At 39.8% G+C, this 18,276-nt stretch overlaps 1 protein-coding gene across 1 annotated transcript in view; it reads left to right on the forward strand.

Annotated features, from left to right (window-relative positions):
* Positions 1 to 18,276, forward strand: part of rsrc1 (arginine/serine-rich coiled-coil 1) — a 119,824-nt gene that overhangs the window by 58,505 nt on the left and 43,043 nt on the right. The gene's annotated exons all lie outside the window — the stretch shown is intronic.

Here is an 18,276-nt window from a genome sequence, read left to right on the forward strand (position 1 = left end):
CACCGACTCACCGCACCCCTCCCTGCACACATTACAACTATCTGCTACACACACTGACAAATGCACACGCACACTCTCCGCTTTGAGTGCTTCTGGGCCCATATTCAGTGCAGCTTAATTTCAAACACTCCTCCCAGTACATAAGTCATAGATGTCACCATGCACACGGTGTATATATTCCAGTGTGTATTCGAGGGGTAGAGTTGCGAGCCAGATGTGACAGGCAGAGATTGACTGTGGAGAAAGATGTCTCCGTGTTTACAGTCATGCACACACACACACACACACACACACACACACACACACACGCACATGCACACTGCACTTCAGAACAGGGCTCTAATTTCACCACAGGAAATATATGAAAGAACCAGACATCTATACATCATCTATAAAGCACCCAGCAGCCACATACTTACCTCACTTAAGGCTTGTTCTGCCTTACTGTAGGCCACAGAACAACACTGCCATCCCTTGATGCAATTTCACTGATTTGAACTTTGTAAGGCATATTTTACATGCTTCATCATACTTCAGATTGATAGTTTACATGTGGAGTTTGTAGTTTTTTTGGCCCATGACAGTTTAGCTTCTGTTTTACAGTCAAGTTTAGAGAAATGAAAATTTTTCCTTGCTCTAATATGTATTCTTATGCGTGTCAGATACCCTCCACACTCCTTGCCCGGACACCTCGAGGGTAATGTTATACTAATGGTGGTGAAACATCATAAAATTGAGCATGTGGCTTTGAGTGCATTAGGCCACACTGGTGCAGACGCAGGCCCAGGGCCAGACGCAGGACTAAAGGGGAGGGTTTAATGCGCTGGACATGTCTCTGGTTTTCTTTTCTCCCTGGAGGCTTCCAAAAAACAGGTTTATGGCTAAGTCAGAGACTGTCTTCACCGTGGAGCCCAAGGTCAGCCCGTATCAAGCCTTGCTCGCAATCATGTCACTCATAAAGACCTACGGTAAAATGCAAATGGACAACAGATTTGAACTTGATGAAGAAGTTTATGTTAAGTACTTGGACTGATTTATCATTTTATCTCTGCCTTGTTTTCAGGTGCTTTCTCTCATTTTTGAGAGTAATCATTATGTGCCCTTGGTAATTTAAATCATGTTTGTGTAATTACAAATATTGACAATATTTTTTTTCCCCCTTAAGTCCTCTGAACCTGCAGCTGCTAAGCCTCTTGCTGCCAAATCATCTAAATTCATCTGGCTCACATCTCTTCTTGCTCTCACCATTTTTATTTCTCTTGTCCCTCTCCATCTATCTGTCGCTCACTCACTGTCTTACTGTCTTTGTTCCAGTGTTGTTAGCGGGCAGAGGGAGATAGGGATGGAGGGCGAGAAGGAAGCAGCAGATGTTGGGAGGTTGTGTGAATGTTAATGTCCTGACGTAGCCGTGGAGCTTAAGCTTCCTCCTCCTCCTTCCCTCCGTTCCTCTCTGAGCGCCCGCCAGGCTTTCTCTCTCGGGGTCTCCTGACATCCTTAAAGCCCGCGGCTCTCCTCTCCTCTTCTCTGCTCTGCTCTCTTCCACCTCTTTCTCTCCCATCCCCTCCCTCCCCTCCCTCCTTTTGTCCATCTATGGACTCTCTCTAGTCAGTAGAGAGCAGATCATCCCATGGCTAAAGCGGCTCAGGCCTTTGTGTTGGGGGGCTCTGTGGACCTGTAATGAGCCCCCTCGGCTGGCCCGCTGGCCTGCTTAGCGCTCACTGGGGGCTTTGAGTGTGTGTGTGTGTGTGTGTGTGTGTGTGTGTGTGTGTGTGTGTGTTTGTGTGTGTGTTTGCACGTGCTCACTTGTGCATGTGTGTGTGTGTGTGTGTGTAGGAGAGGGATGAGGAGGGCAACACTGGCCCCCAATGAAAGAGCTGGATGGATATGTTTATGGGTCACTTCCTACTTGGCCTACATATCAAAAACACACACACACACACACACACACAGCACACCCATAGCACACCCATATTTTGAAGACAGACTGATTTATTAATTTCATCAATAATCAGATCATTTCCACAATGTGATTGTTTATCATCTTAATAATTGTTTTGTAAATGGGTTCTTATTAATCCTCTGAACCCCAAAACCAACAGGTAAGTTTGAAAGGCATGTTTTCTTTACAAAATCTCCCAAATGACACCATTTATCAGAGCCAGAAACTACAAAAACTGAAGGAATCATCGGATTTTTACCTTTCTGATGGTCCCCGAACTACTCATCTATGTCGCGCAATTCTGTATGAAAAATTAACCAAAGCTTAAAATAGACACATTTTATCATTTATTCTACTTGCCTCATTTAAAAAGGTGCTTAAATTAACAATTTGCATTAACCAAATTGTGTACAAACGTAAAATACCAGAAGCCATTAGCTGCGAGCAACAGTCGTGACAAAAATTCAGGGACTTTTCTACTGAACTGCAGGCTGTGTTCACACAGGTTTATCTAATGAAATATCTATAGTTAGTGAAGTAACAAATTATTCTTCAAGTATTAATACAGCTTCTGTGACTTGTGGCAATATAACTTTGTCATGCTGCATAGACATTTTTGGGGTCTTTGTACTTCTACTTCTGGTTGTGCTGCTTCCACAGAGGTGGAGGACTTTTTATTGTGGTGAAAAATGAGCCAGCAGAAAGAAAAAACGTGACAGGAGTAAAAAAAAAAAAATGCTCTGAAACTGCTGTGGGTTCAGAGGGTTAAAACAGACTTTACTGCTGTCAGGATATGTCTCAAGTATAAGATGCATATATTGTAAGGAAAAAAGTTTCACCTGACATACTTGTCTGTCAAAGATGGTCATAAAATCAAAGAGCAGTCATGTACAACATAGAGTATTTATTCTTTACATTTTTCTGTCCTTTTTTTTTGGTCCTGACTGTCTTATCAGAGCCTGTGTTGGCTAGATTACAGGGAAATCACCTTCACAGGCTGTCATGGCAGAGGAGATTCAGCAATATTTAGGACAGTGAACAGGTTATGTGTCACTTTATATGACTTTTTTCATTGTTTTTCATTAGCACAGTTTCTTGTTATCAAGTGTTCTTAAAGTGTATTTTTAGTGCCTAGCTTCATCTGCACGTACCGTGACACATACTGGATACTCGCATACATCACACTTTACCATACATATACTTTACTATAGCAGTCTTCCTGTTTTGCACAACCAAAACACTCACAAAAGAAAGTACATTCTTTCATTCCTATATATTTTCATGCAAGCACACATACAAACACACAAACGCACACACACACACACACAGCAGCCACAACATTGTTACAGCTACCCTTATCTTTTCAGCCACTTGCTTGGTTCTTGGCTCTTTTCAGAGCAGTGTCCATTTCCACTCAAATGAGCAAAGTACTGTGTGCAGCAGCGGGCCTCTCCTTATCCACATGTCAATAGGGAGTGTTTGCAGAACACCCACTTAGGACCTGAGGGCTAGGGGTCATCAAAACCTCCTTCTTCTCCCTATTGGAACCTTTGACAGCAGCAAAACAAACAATCCTTAAGATCTCATCAGAGGCTTGAACTTGGAAGGGCCTCACTGGTCTGAATTAACTTCTTCTGTTGGTCTGACACCTAACTAGAGTTGATGGAAGGAAAATTTGTCTAATTTCTGATTTTGAGTCAGTTAAGTCGAGGGCATATCGGTTTAAATTTATGTAATTTAAAGTGAACAAATGTGATAGATGTATTTTGTTATCTCTTCTAACATGCTTTAAGAGGTATAACATAGAGTAGATATTCAGCAATATGAAGATGTCAGTTTGATTTGATTTTTGCTGTATGTTGTTATCTGGTTGTTAAATATAACTGGCATTTGTGCTTGTTCATGTCCACTTCTTAAGCACGTGTTGGTGTCATTAGTTTCTTTTCTTGAAAAAAAAAACTCTCTTGTTTGAATAGTATTTAAGCTAATTTATCTGTAGCATGATTTCAGCATTAGTGACTCATATTCAGCTTGAAGTGAAAGTGTTGTGTGTAAGTCCTGCTACTTTCATATTAGTTTGGGTAACGGATCATGTGTTTTTACTTTTATTGGTGTAAAACATTAAACTGGCCATGAATTTCATCATCAATATCTGTAAATGTCCATTTAAGTCCTCTGTGTGTAAATGGTTTTCTAGCATTTTAACAACGGTGAGCAGAGACTGTCAAGAAAAATGTGCTATAGTTGAACAGCAACCCACCTTGGTCTTAGTTTTTAAACCTGACAGACATTTCTCTGCCTTTTCTCCAGTGATAGTGCATATTTTTTTGTGAACCTGTTGGAGTGTGTCTCTCCTGTTTGTGTGTGTTTGTTTTTCTGTCTGTTTACATCTACTCTTTTCTTGAGTGACAGACATAAAGAAGCAAAGCGTTGCATGATCAGCCAAGCTTAGCAGCATCATGCAATAGGACTAATTCTTCCACAGTAAATACAGGGTATTAGGCTTCACTGTCGCAGCAGGGGTCCTCAAGACGTACTCACACACACACACACACACACACACACACACACACACACACACACACACACACACACACACACACACACACACACACACACACACACACACACACACACACACACACACACACACCCTTTCTCTCGAGCTTTCTGCTTTTTTTTTGCCTCCGTCTTCCTTGTGCTTCTAGTTCCCGCTATCCCCCCACCACCACCCCAGCCCACCCCCTTAGGCCCTGACAGATGTGTGCTGAACAGACCACATACATGGAGGGTGTCACCTTACCCCCTCTGGAACTAAAGGGCTAATGCGCCACATTTAGGAGGCTGCCGCCCTTTGTTCTGTGAGGATAAGAGGTGACGGGGATGGGGAGACCGAGACAAGACCTCATTCTTTACATGACTCAAGTCGTTTTTTTTTGTCCAAGTGCATATTATTTTCTTCATAAACTCGGTGTCCTTTGTATTTTTTGCATTTTACCCACTCTAATTTTATTGTCACGTCCTAATATTTGGAAATGATCGGTGGAATGCGGCACAGGATTTGTTGTCAAGTAAACTACAGTAATCGCACGTTATCCATCTTTATCAAATTGCTGTCGCTCTGGTTGTGGCACCTGCATTTTTGTGTGACATGACTAAGGTGATGGTCACAAACACCAGTTAGTGGTTACCTTCATTTCAAAGGGGATTTTCTGTGTAAAAACACAAGGGAATTACCCAGTAATAACTACAAACTACGTGTTCTGTCTCTCTTGTTAAATGTGTCATTGAAACAGCAGCAGAACGCCACTTTACTGCGACCACAGCGGACTGTAATGAGAGCGGGGGATTTTTGAGCTACAACATGGTAAACAACTAGGTGTGATAGATTTTCAAAGAATGTGACAGTTTCATTGTAAGGCAGTGGGATTCCTGTTTTTTTGATGTACTAATTTATGGTGCAACATCTCTGAATTTGAATTTAAATTTTCTGATTTTAGGATCAGACAATGTTGAAAAAATGGATGCACATAAACGGCTAATAATGACTTGCATAGTTTAACGTATAAAACTTATTTTTGCGCTGCAACACTCTTTAAAGCAAGTTTTCAACTTAACTTACCAGGAGAGATGGTTCCAGGTCAGCAGGATTGTAGCTTGATACACATTTTGGTTTCCTTTTTGTGTGAAACATTCAAGCATAAAGCTTGAAATACATAACAACATAGCTACCATTACATTCAAATAAACAAAACAATTACGCAACTGCAGCAGAAATCCTCTTTGCATCTGTGCAGGAATGTGTCTCCTGTTGTCCTTTGGGAGGATAATGGCACAGGGGTGTCCTGTAATTTAGTCTCAGTAACCATTGATCAGTTGGATTTATGTGCCATTACCTCACTGTTCCAGTCAACACTCGTAATTATGTCTCGCAGAGAGAAGGAGGGAGGAAGAGAGAGAGTGTGGGTGCTCCACTTACACAAGATCCAAATACCTGAATAGGATTTTAACAAACAGCCCCAGACACTCACTTGTAGGCGACTGACACTGTTGGCAGACCGACTGACCTCCAGATGCGAGGGGTGGATGGATGGATGGAAGGGTTTGTCGAGCTCAGTTAGAGAGCCATACCTCATAGTAAGAACCCTTCGCCTCGAGCTGTTGCTCTGACCCTCTCAAAAGAAGTCTGCTGTAAAGTAGCATGTGAGTTTAAAGATAAGATTTGTTTGAAATGGATCTCTGTGGTCCTCTCCACCTACAAGTAGATGTCTTTTTTTTCCAATAAGTCTTTCAGTTTAGAGGTGTCTGTCAATGGCAGGGAGTGACCTTATAGGGCTGCATGGATCACCGGTTTATGTACAATTGATTTTTGGTTTGTTTTATGGGTATAATAAACACAGATCCTGCTGCGCTCTGGTTTTCTCTTTGATGTAGTAAGTTCGCGATATCCTCTCCCTCCACCCTTCAGTGCTTTACCTGCGATGCACGTTACAGGAACAGTTCTGCAAATTTTACTTTAAAATTAGAGCTGCGATGGAATTTTATTACAATGCTGGAAAACACTGCAAAAGCTCCACCATGAAAAACATCACGTTTGCTTTGAGGCACAAACCTGAGGACTTCAGGGACGTTTGGCACCTCCTTCATTGGTTCTCTCAAATAAAAATCTTATCAGTGTGAAATATGACTCACGTTTTATCAGAGAGCTATTAGAGAATCAGTCTAGAGTGGTCACGAAGTAGAGCTGTGGGTTGGATTTTTTTTTCTTCTTCCATTTTCTGTTTTTTCCTGCTTTATTGTCTCTGTTTATTTGTCACCTTGAGCATTCTTCATGCTTCATATTTCTGTTCTTACGGGTTCACCTTGTTTGTGTTTTCTTGTATTGGCAGGCTTTTGTAGAAAACAGAAGCATACACTGTACTAATTGTGTGTGTAACAATAGTGCTTCAATAATATATACAGGACAAAATAATTAAAGCTTTGGCAGTTAATTAATTAGTTAATCAACAAAAAATTAGACTGTAACTGTCTTGATTTTAAGTGGAAATCTGACATTAAACAAAAAAAAAACTGGCACTGCTTCTTTTGACTCATTTTCTTTTTCCTCTATGTTATTAAATGCCATGTATTTGACACTTTTCACCATTTTCTGACACTTAATGGCAAATCACTTAAGAAAACAATCATTACAATTTTAATATTTCAAATAGCTGCTAGTGGTAGTCTGAATTAAAATAAGAAAATCAGCATTAGCTAAAATGATTGATTAATTGATCGACAGGTCAAGAGAAAATTGCCACTTGTCTTGATAATTTAATAATTATTTTATGCCATTCAGTCTATCTTCACTGACCAAGCAGTTGGTGGAGTAGTTGAGAAAATAATCATTAGTTGCAGCTCTAATGTATATAATAAGATGTAATATGTCTAATGCAGAAATAAACTGTTGCTAGATCTCATGTTTTCATTTATTTTTGAGTTATTCTTACTTCAGTAATAGCTGTCATTTTTCTGATTTTGAAGGTCTAGCTTGTCAAAAGTGCTTGTCAAATTAATGTACAACTTTCCTCGCCTCGCTTTAGGGAACAATATATACTCCACTAGACAGAGCCACTTAGTGGAAACTCTCTGATTCAGTGTATGTGTCGAAGCAAGAGAAGGAGAGTGAGAGATTGAGAAAGCTTTGTTTTTCTTCTGTGGGCAGATTTCAAACAGCATCTGGTGAGCTCTTGAAAAAGACCGTTATGAGTGTGTTCAAATCCAAACGGAATCATTTTTGCGCCCTCCTTCCTCCTCCTTCCTTTTTCTCTCCTCCTTGTTGTTGGTGTTTGGAGACACATGGTGATATCTTTCCCTCCTCCCTCCATCTCTCTCTGTCTCTCTCTCCTCTCAACATGTAGACATTTCCATAACAGTAAAAGAATATTTTTAATTTGCTGCTTTCCATAATTTTGCAACATATGGTTGAAACGATTTTGATGCAAATGTATGTGCTAATTATTTGCAGACGAGCCTTAAACAGGCCAGCCATTGAAGTGGAATGAAAGCAAATTTGCAATCACCTTAAATTTTGCTAACCATTTACTGTTAAGTAAACTTTGCTAAGTAATTTAATTACCTTGGACCGCTGGCAGGCACTCAGGGCTTTTTGGAAGCGGGTTGAGAGGGAGGCTGAATGCAAAGAATACAGAGCTTCAGAGAAAGATGAGACGGGAACAGTAAATACAGTGTACAGCAACAGTATTACTGAAATTCTGACCATGTGAAAGGTATTGCTGGAAAAGTTTTTATTTCTGGGGTATCTTTGCTGAGGAGGATGGGACTCTTTTAGCAAGTTGTTCTGTGTTATCGGTTGTTACAGGATTGGAATGTCGCCTCTGTTTGTGTTTGAATATTTCTACAGGGGCTTAATGGATAGAACTGTCCCATTGGCCATGGATTAGACATAAATGGATTGTGGCAAAGTGTTGACCTGTGCATTTCTGCCAACATGATTTGGAATAATTTTTACCCTCTGACACACTATTCTTCATGTTAAGGCCAGGGCTATATAATTATGCCAGAAATGTAATCGCACTTTGCCTATTACTGTAGTCGTGGTTGTTAATCATGATTGTTGGTCTCAGGGAGTTTCTGCACAGAAATACGCTCCTGCTTTGTCAGTATGGCATTACCGGTGCACTACAAGAAGATTTTATTCACTGAACTCAACAGAAACAGACTATTTTATGTCAATGAGAAACAGATCTCTAAATAGGATCAAAATTAATTATGAATATAAGTTACAAAACTCATCTTCCTGTAGGTTTTGTCCTCTTTTGTGGGTCATACTTGAATCATCACGACTATGGCCAGTTACTTTTGGAAGTCAGATTGTTGCCCAGACTTCATAAAGCTTATTTGTGCAGTTTAAAAGAGCTATAAATAGTCAGTTGGCACTAGATTGAGCTCGTCTGTGCCTCGTTGTGTCCTGGTTTCATAACACAGCCCAGCAAGGGCCACATGCAGGTGAGGTGAATTTGAAATTCCAAATGCTTATAGGTGCCATTGTGTGCTGTGACAGACTGGCAGCTTGTTGGTGATGTTTCTCTGCCTTCTGTCCAGTGCATGCTGGGACAAACTCCCCCGTGACCCTGAATATGAATAAACAGATTTAGAAAAATGGATGAATGTTTAATGGAGTCATCCCTTTGGATTCTTCTGATGTCTTCTGAGGTAATCAAATTGATTGATTTTAATGTTTAAGGACATCAACAGCTCCAAAGCTCGTTTGGTTTCAGATTACAAATAAATTCTTTAATTATTCTGTATTTTTATTACATTTTAATGTCAGATTTGGATATTTTCATCATGAATATCAAGTCCAAGACCACACATTGTGTCTCCATGTAGTCCTCGGCTGCACCACTGCTTGATTGAGTCACAGGGAATGGCAGATGTAAATCCAGGGAAATGGTATGAATGATGTGGTCGTGACACTTGCGATTGCATGCAATGTTTCATATGAATAACAAACGAAGGCTTGATTTAATACTAGTAGATACATGATGACACATCTTCAGGTAGTAGTGTGAGAAATCGAAAGATTGATGATTTAATTTCTTCTAAAACACATCAAAATGTCCCTTAAGATAATACAAAACTCCAAACTGAGCAAGTCATTCCTATGTATGGTAGCTCCACAACCGTTGATACATGAATGTTTGTGTGAGTGATATATAGATGTTCCTCATATAAATTCACAAGAGGAGGAGAGGATTGATGCCACACTCGCGTTATATAATTCTGCACACAGCAGACAGTTAGCTTAGCACAAGGACTGAGAACAAGGGGAAACATTGCAGAATCCTCCCATCAGCAACTTTAAAGCTCACCAAAGAACACATTATATTGTTTAATCTGCAAAATAAAAGTGTAGAAAGGAAAAGTTCTGTCAAAATTCAATGATTTGTAAACCGCAACGGTTTACAAATCATTGAATGCAGTGATTGATTTATATTGTCCAGAGATGCAAACTCTTCACCATTTGGCACAATTTGCAGTTTTGAAATCAAAATTTCATTGCAATTTTTTTAAGACTATATCTGTGAGATTAAAATAGCAGTCTAGAATGATTATCAATAACACTGATCAATAATCTTAACGAAATATATGTAACCGACTTTGTAGCCCACCTCTGATATGTTGACAATTATGCAGCACAAAACTTCTCCTCAATTTCAGAAGTTAAAGGTAGTCCAGAGTCCTCCGCGAGTGTTTTGGTTGTAATAATGCTAACTTGGTTGGTAACATTTGTGTGTAACATTTGCAAAATGGCATTCAAAGGACCGACAGCATGAGGATAAACATTCTCTGGTCAGAGCTGATTTCCAGCAAAGTTTTTCTTTCTTGTTGTTGCCTTGTTTCTGTCTTGTTGCTGTATTCTGCCTCCACATCTACTCCTTTTTAAGCAGGGTTGTTGTACCCCTTAATGGCTGTTAGAATTAGTTCTCAGTCAGCTGCAAATAAATGTCTAATGACTAGAAATGAGAAGTTAAGCAGACAGCTTTGAACAGCTTCTCTTTGGATCCCCGTAGCTGTAGCAGATTTTCTCTATCTATGCAAAGTTCACACCTTTTTTAACCCTCACTTGTTTGTACTTCTGAATATGGAAATGACTATCATTGTACAATTACACATGGTTAATTTCACATCTCTGTTTAAGGCAGTGTTGGGTGTTGTGGTTCGCAGTCAGTGGTATGGAGAAAAACTCGGACACCCCGTGCAGTTTGTTGCCTGCCTGCTAGACTGCATCAACAGGCTGCAAACACGCTGGTTAGGTTCTTGAAGCTTTACATGATCAAGAAAAATATCTGACTTTGCTGTTAGTTTTTTCATCTTTATCAGCTTCTGTGGGGGGTGTGTGGGGGTACTCGTACAACCCCAGTGTTTGTGTATACTGCAGTAGTGTTTGTGTTTATGTAGGTAAATGGATTATATGTGCGTTTCTGTGTGTTACTGTCACGTGTTCAGCTGCTTCTGTAACAAGCGCACCCACTGATTTCAATTAGAAATGTAACTAAACAGAAGTTTTCATTTATAAGGCGCCTTTTGCTATCGTATGTAACTAACTGTCATTTCAAAGGAATCTCAAAGTTTTCCTTTCTTTAGTTTTTTTTCCTTTTTCTCTCATCAGTATGTCTGCCTTTAGTAGTAAAGTTGAAACGACTCCTTCTCTCCTTTCACACCGGCAAGGCTTCACAGACACACACAGGAAGGGAAGGCTGGGATGGAATTGAAGTAATAAAAACCCCTTTGTTTTACTTTGTATTGGACCATTCATCATCACTTTATTTAATACGAGGCTGTAATTGTGCCATCCCCAACCATCACTAATGGCTGTGTTCGTCTGTGTTTGCTTTGTTGATGGAAATGAATGAAATTAGGATAAACAACCGCAGAGTCGCGTGTAATCAAGCCCTGATTAATGTACCAGCGTTTCAGCGCCGTTTCTCATTCCACAACACCTGATATCTTTCCCATAAACAAATTGTGTTTGTCTAAATGAAGAAATTAAATGACGCATTTGATGAGTTTATGATTGACCCGGTCCGACTCGTGCCTCATTACTCTCTGTCTTTGAGGCCAAGAGGTATGTGACTAATGCTCTGTCACTTCCCACACGAGGATTTATCACCACCACTGATTAATGGCAGCCAAACAGCATTTTAATAATTTTATGATTGTGGTTTCTGGCAGTCACAGAGAAAGATCTCGAGAGAGAGAAAGGAAGATAGAGGGTAGCAGGGGGGAGGGAAAAGGAGGGGAATGAGAGGGGTGGGGGTGTTTAGAGGGAGAGGGTCCAAAGAGAGAGAGAGAGAGAGAGAAAGCAACAGAAAGTGTTCATCCCAGATTAAATGTTTTATGTCATTGCAGGCTGAGCAGACGGAGGCATGATTATGTGCTGCATGAACATCCCCATGAATCTTCCTCCTGCACTTGAAAAGTATTTCATACACATGTTTAATGAATTTCTCCCCCCTCATTATTACATTTACTTTTCCACTGGAAAGCAACAAATTGGCAACAAATCTGTGTAAAATACCTCAACAGTGAGCGATAGCTTCCCCCAGGGGGTGAAATGTGGAGGTGGAACAGGGAACGGGACTGATTTACGGTTTCAGAAAAGGTAGGGGTTAATGGCAGACAGATGAAGATTATAATATAGTCGGTAGATTTTATGATGCAGGCTGATGTCTTCTGGCAGATACTGTTAGAATAACTGGAGATGATCTAATAGAGCTAAGAAATGAGAAGGTTGTCACAGACATTAATGTTGAAGTCCAGACTCAAGACCAGTTTAATGATGTCAAACTAAACTCCAACATTAGATGTTCTTTGCTTCATTTACTTCCCAGAAGTCCGTCACTCACTTGAGATTAGGACTATCTTTTAGATAAACTCAACAATTGGAAGTCTACCACATGAAGATAACTGCTGAACAGAAACAAGGTGAAATTATTGTCTTTTAAAATATCTATACACAATATTTTCGAGGTGCAAAAGGTTGTCAGGTGATTATCATATTTTCTGCTTTGTTTTCATTTTAGGAAGAAAACTTATTGCAATGCCAAATGAATTAGGTGAATATTCCTTGCATTAGAGAGGCTTCGAATGTTTATTAGTGTTATTTTAAATATAACATTTTTCTTAATTGAGCAAGCCAATCATGAACTGCTCTGTCTAAACATATGCCAATATATTAACGCCACTGACCAATTAATTTGGTGACCACCTGCTGAGATGATATAAGTTAATATATATACATAAGGAGAAGTAAACACCTACGCCTACATCCTGGAGATATTTATGCTCTCACTATGTAGTCACAAATGGAGTTTTCTGCACCATGAAAATGATTTTCTGGTCTTCCACAAGACAGGCTTTACACTTTTCTGTGCACACCAAAACAGATTTTGCGAACCAACTAAATTATTTCACTTGTTCGTTTCGTTTCTCAACTTTTACTGAGCCCTGACCCACATACCGGCTACTTTTTTTTGTATGAATTAATGCTGAAGTGACACCCGTCTGCCCAAGAAGCATTAGTAGTAAAGTGTCATTGTGTTAGAAGGACTATAGCTCAACCGCAGTTCTTCCGATATTGATATAAACAAACTCAAATCAAAGACTCATGGTCTGAACTGTACTGTGTAGGCAACAGCATCTTTTATTAGTTTATTTATTTATTAAAGCATTGAAAATTCACATGCAATGTTAATTAACTTATGGTACCCTAAAAAAGTATTTTTAAGTTACCTGTTGTCTTTTTGTGCTAGTTTAATGTGTAGAGAGGCTACATTCTATATAAGAAGCATGCATATGCACTATAATGTCACTGCTACAAATATACTGCTGAGAATTTCTGAAATTAAACACTTTACCTGACAGAAAAAGTGTTTTTACTTTAGTGAACAAGTCTGTGTCTATGTGTGTGACAACTCACCTGTCTGTTGTGATCAAAAGTACACAGTGTGATTTCCCAGTAAATCCTGTTCATTCTTGTCTCCATGTCAGGGATAATTTAAGTGACTAATTTAAGTAGCCTAGTAAATGAATTTATTTCTTTTTTGTCAGGTGTGTAAATACACCTAAACTATGGTTTTTGTGCTGATTACAATGCTTCTGGATCAGTGTTGGTATTTATTTAGGCACACTAAAAGCATGAGAGTTCATAAGCACAGCATAGTAAAATATCATTTCTTAGCCTATTTAACATTTTGTTTAAAGTAAGTTTTAAACATGCTAACAATCTCAACTTTTCATGGATTTATTGGTATTCTGATTCGATGTATTGACATTCTGATTGGGTCTGTTTATTTCTATAACATTAATACAATATAGTTACCTTTTTTCGTATTCCTAATTATGTAACACTGGTCCAGTGTATTAACCCCTGCCTGGCCATCATGAACTCTAAATTTGACACCTACAGTCAATACCAGTCGACTGTTATTTTGATCCTTTGATTATGATACTAATCTTTACTTGCAGTACTTTTCAGATTACTAATAGTTTTTACCAATATCTTACCAATTTGCTTTTGGCTAACATGATTTGGATTGTGAGTAATAAAGTGCATTGTCACAAAAGACGTGCTGACTCACCAAGTTCGAGAGTTTAAGGATCACCTAGAGCCATAATATCATCTTCTTTCTTGTTTCTGGCTTTTAAAATATAATTGAATGCTAGTAGCCAAAGGCTCTGGACAGGAATACCTAATTATTCTTCTGATTACTAATGAAATATTGCTATCTTCAAATCTGGAATTAATTGGGCTTTAACATATATGTAACGACCCGACTCTTAGCGTTGGCTGCATGACCCCCTTTTGTGAGGCCGATGCAATACAGTGTGTGCATGCACGTGCTTGCATTTGTGTTCATCCTCCTGGGACTGAAGAGTTAAACTCTACATGCCGAGCCACATGCTGCACTGACTCCAATGATTTTGAACAGCATGTGTTTTATTCCTGCCACACCAGCAACTTTTCAAAGTGAATGTTAGTTTGAATTAGATTAGTGTGGGTCATTTTTTCTTCTAACTCAGAGACACAGGAATAAACGCAGCACGGCTGATAAACATTTAGACACCTGTCGTCTCCAATCTCACGTTCCAGGCCTCAGGAACAGATGGAAGTCATGAGTTGTTTTAAACTTCTAATGGAGTCCTAATTTCGTACAGATTGCGCTGTTACCCCATCCCAACTGACACACACACTCAGCTTATTATTTCTCTCTTCTCTTTCCTCTTACATGCTTCTGTCTACCCTTTCTAATCATCTGTATCACTCAGTTTTTCTCCTCACTTTTTTCCAGCACATACATTCACTTGTCCCCCTTTCTTCCTTCCCTTTTTTATCTACTCCTTCCCTCATCATCTTCCACTATTCCTACCACTCTACAGCTCCTCCTCCGTTTCCTCATGCTTTGGTCTTGTAGTCTTAGCATTACATATGCAATCCACACTCAGACATAACAACTAGAACAGCTCTCCTCTGTGTGGCTGATGACAGAGACATCCACCCACACTCATTCAAAAAGGCAGTGCTGCCACATTATTTACAATAGGCCACACACACATTTACATCCATCTAAATTGCTCATTTGTCCAAGATGCCACACCCAACACCCTCCTTTCTTCCTCTCTTCCTCTGCATCCCTCTTCCCAGATCGAGTGGTTCCAATAGAGGAGTGAAGAGAAATAAACAGTTAATTAATCCTCCTTTGGCTCAATCTTGCATATTTCTGCCTAATTAGTAAACCAGGCAAAAAAAGGGGGCCCCTGGGTACCGGTATCCTCCCAACTCGGGCCCCCTTCTACCAGACCAGAGCTCCAGCCGTGTGTTTAAGTAGAAATAAATATCAGAAAGTACATTGCTCCTCTTTCATCCCCTTGTACCAAAAAGAAGGAATTGCTATGAGAGAATTAATGTTCATTTAATTTCTTTTCTTTCTTCCCCTCATATATTTGCATTCTTCAGGTATTTCTTGTCTCTCTATGTTTCTTTTAGTCTCTTTCTTTCTCATATACACACAGAGAACAGGGCCTTGTTCATAGCTGCTACATCTGCAGGACACATGTTCAGTTCACATGTTCATTTTTATGTACATTAGTGTGAGTGTCTGTGCGCCATGAATTAGTGTGTGTTAGCTTAAAAGAAAGATGTCCGGGACTGTATCTGCTGATGGTGAAAGTATGTTTTTCTGATGTCTTGAACATTATCCCTTGTTACCAAAGGCTAATCTGTCTCTCTCAGTTTGATTCATGTCTTTCTAGAGCCAGCGGACAAAGCCGAAGCCAATCCGGGCTGCAGACTCCAGCGCGAAGATTGATGCGTTCGTCTCTGTTCATGCTCAGAGTAAAGTAATCTTGATCTGCAGCATTATGGACATGTTTTAGCTATCTACAGGCCAGACTCAAAATCCACAAGTGGCTCAGTGGTTTTAGTGACAGTTGCATACCTGAGAGGTCACAACGGCCAGGGATGCTTGTACTGAACTGCTTTGGGTTAAAGCCTTGCTGGGGAAAGTTTTTAAAAAATCAGACAAGGTAGTTTAACTTGAATCAAATGCACATTGTCTTGTTTTGGTGACCTGTAAGTATAAATAATGTATATGGAATCATTTGTTCAATGCAACATTTCATATTGAATGGCTTTATTCAAGATTTTCAGTTTTTCACTTTGATTCAAGTTGAGCTGTCATCTCATGCGTTTGTCGTACCATCATGTGTGGAGACATTTTTCCCTAATTTGAAGCAAGGAAACCTAAAATTACAAAGTTCCGTCAATGCTCTTGTAATTTCTTTTTCCAGTAGAACTTAATATCACCTCAGTAAAGGGAGTAAATGGGCAAGAACGTGCCCTGTGATTGACAGAAAATGCATGGGGCTTCTTGTTGAGGGCCTGTATTGGTTCAGATAACTAAGGAACCAGTTAATGCAAACAAAGGATTACCAAATGCCAAAACACTGCACAATGGTTTGGTATATTCTGAGGAGGAAGTGTGCTGCTCTAGAAAGTCATCTTTACCTTTTCTTGCAACAATCATAAGGTAAAGACTAAAAATATGCTGACGTTACAAATGATCCAAGAATGTGCACTTGCAATTTTTTTAGTGTTTGATGCCATTCTGGATGTTTCTGTATTGCTACTGTTACTACTCTGAATACAGCCTAATCCTGGAAAAAGGTTTTCATGCAGTGTCTTTTATCATTTTCTTTAGTCATGTAATTAATTACTGCAGTCAGACACAAATTTGAAATGTTGACATATTAATTTTTTTTAATGTTCAATGGCTTTTTGGCAGGTTTTCAGGGATAAATGTTGGTTTCACCAGTGTGACCTGATAGGCTGATTGGTTTGGGCACATAACACATGGGTACACATGCCCTGAGCAGCGAGTCCACTGGTTCAATTCCTCTGGGAACCATTCACTGCATGTCATTCCCCTCTTTACCTTCTCAACATTTTTTATCTGTCTATAGTGTCACTACAAAATAAAGGCATGAAAATGGCCCCAAAAATCTTGTGAGTGAGGGTAGACTAAATATCAGAAATGCTACTTTGTATATTGCAATACAGTTCAGCAGCACCGCAAACTGCAGCCTCCGTACAGCTGAATCCACACTTCCCTGAACCAGCAGTTTTACCAAAAACTGATCATTATACCTTTCATAAAGTTAGGGTTTATTCCAGGATTGTTGTATTAGGTTATGTTAGCCAGGTGGGTCTAATTACCCTCCACCTGACAACTGCAAAACACAGTTGACCTGCAGGTAATGACCTGTGACCTCTCCTCAGGTCACTGCGCAACTTCCATGTTTTTCAGTATCTGATCCAATCATCTGGCCACAGTTTACTCACTTACATACTTTATTTCATACTATTGCATCCTTACTGCAGGTTAGACTGTGTGTGTAGAAAATGTTAACTTTAGATACACACTGGTAGAGGATGTGTCTGACAGATGTGGGTTATCCTGGATGTCAGTGTCGTCTGTAGAAATGTCCTCGTATAAAATACTCAGCTCTTCCTTACTCTCAACTACTGGTTTGCTGGCTACTTTTAACCTTCTGTTTGTGCGTGTGAGAGAGAGTAGGAACATGAGTGTGATCTATATACAATCTGTACATCTTAGATTAGTTGTGCTGCAATGGTGAATTAAATGTGTAATCTTGTGACAGACCTTCAAATCGCTGTTCTGTGTTAAAACCTGCCAGGGTTTTACAAACCCAGGTATGGCCTTTGACCTTGTGTTGATGGAGGTTGTGGACTTACACCAGCTTAGGGGAGTCTTGATTACTCCTGCTGGAACCAGTTCACTAACAGATGAGTCGTAAGAGAGTGATGGACACACAGTAGCAAGGGGATCCTCAATATTGACAAAAATGTGCTGTGTATTTGACAAGTGTTAGAGGTGAGGGGGAGAGTGTGTGTGTGTGTGTGTGTGCGCGTGCGTGCGTGCGTGTGTTGGGGGTTGTCTCCGGATCAGGGCTAATCGGTGGGATCAGCCACACTGAATAGGCTAGTTGTTATTCTGAATTGGCCAAGATATGTGGTTATATGATAGAGAGCGAGGGATTAAATCCCTCTGCCGGCATTGTTGGGCCTTCAATACAAGCTGGCTTTTCTCCACACAAACACACACACACATACGTACACACATACTAGTATGAGAGCAGGGATGAGCACTGATGATAAATGTATAATCCACACACACACATACACCATTAAACCCAGTGGATTACAGTTTGGGGAATTATGGCAGGGATTTCTGTTGTCTCTCTTTTCTGTC

Source organism: Amphiprion ocellaris, chromosome 7 (genome assembly GCF_022539595.1).
Source record: "Amphiprion ocellaris isolate individual 3 ecotype Okinawa chromosome 7, ASM2253959v1, whole genome shotgun sequence".
Classification (NCBI taxonomy): Eukaryota; Metazoa; Chordata; class Actinopteri; family Pomacentridae; genus Amphiprion; species Amphiprion ocellaris.